Source organism: Triticum dicoccoides, chromosome 3B, assembly GCF_002162155.2.
Source record: "Triticum dicoccoides isolate Atlit2015 ecotype Zavitan chromosome 3B, WEW_v2.0, whole genome shotgun sequence".
NCBI lineage: Eukaryota > Viridiplantae > Streptophyta > Magnoliopsida > Poales > Poaceae > Triticum > Triticum dicoccoides.
The window spans coordinates 7,190,848-7,192,101 of NC_041385.1; the positions used below are offsets into that span (position 1 = coordinate 7,190,848).

At 54.2% G+C, this 1,254-nt stretch overlaps 1 long non-coding RNA gene across 1 annotated transcript in view; it reads right to left on the bottom strand.

The window, feature by feature from the left end:
* The window catches only part of LOC119274302, a 6,996-nt gene extending 6,119 nt beyond the window's left edge, over positions 1-877 (bottom strand). The window contains exon 1 of the long non-coding RNA XR_005135111.1: positions 717-877. This is a non-coding gene — a long non-coding RNA (uncharacterized LOC119274302). The remainder of the gene's footprint in view (positions 1-716) is intronic.
* Positions 878-1,254: the final 377 nt, after the last annotated feature.

The following is a 1,254-nucleotide window of genomic DNA, read 5'->3' on the forward strand; positions in this document are numbered from 1 at the left end:
CCCATAGCTCCTCCATCGCCGTGCCCGCCCGCGCTCATGCCGCCCTCGTGCTCGTTGGCAACCCGCCTTCTCCTGTCGCCAGTTGGCTCGCAGCTCATAGCAGGGCAGGTTGTAGCAAAAAAGGAAAATACAGAAAGTAGCTTGTCGTGGTCACGGTCAAGGAAAGAAACCCAGTCGCTGTCGACCGCCGCCGGCCGACACTGGTCCCTCGTTGGTGCTACTCCCCTCGCCCCCTGCGGAATCATTGGCAACGACATAGTGGATTGTATCCAACAACCATGGTAGCAAAAGTTTGTGCTGGTTCCAGCAAAACTAAAAAGTGTGGAAGCAAAAATGCAAAATTAGATGATATTCCAGCAAAAATTAAAACACCGGTGGTAGCAAAAATTGAAGCTGGTTCGAATAAACCAAGACACCATTGGTAGCAAAAATGCAAGAATGGCGTTGTTCTAGCAAATGCAAAAAACGAAGGTTGTACCAAAATTGGAGCTGGTTCCAGCAAATCAAAATGCTGGTGGTAGCAAATTGCAAAAGGTTGAAATCGATTCCAGCAAACCCAAACCATCGATGGTAGTAAAAATTTATGCTGGTTCCAGCAAACAAAAAAACGGTGGTAGCAAAACAATGTAAAAATTGGGCCAAACCAGAATAGCATGTGAAGGTAACAAAACTGGGCGCTGTTCCCAGCATTAGGCTGCCGCAGTTGTAGCACTCACCGGCCATGGTCGCCCCGTCGTCGCATGGGGTCCCAAACTCGCAGCCGTGCCGGATGCAGCTCGGAGCCATGGGAAAAATCGGGTGAAGATGCACAGGGGAAGAGCAGCCATGAAGGGAGCTTCACGCGTGTGAGCCATGGAAAAGGGAGTTGCAAGGAGGGGATAAGAATGAGAGGTGGGAAAGGCCTGAAGGGATAAGGTTGAGGTCTAGGCGAAGGGGAAGGACGGTGTAGGGCCCACACAAAAGGAACCTATGAGACACAAGATTGTGATTCAATCGCCAGGCTCGCGTGCGACCGGCCGAGTCGTTGGTCGTATACCTGGCCAAACGGGCCGGCCCGGCACGGCACGGCCCGGCCCATCGTAATCGTGCCTGGCCCGGCACGGCCCGCCAGGGCACGATTACTATACTGGCCGTGCCGTGCCGGCCCGCGTGCTGCGCCCCCAGGCCCAGGCCCGGCCCAGATAGTAAACGGGCCGGCACCGGCCCGTTTAGCACGGTGGGCCACATATTTTCAGCCTGTTATTTGCCGCATTG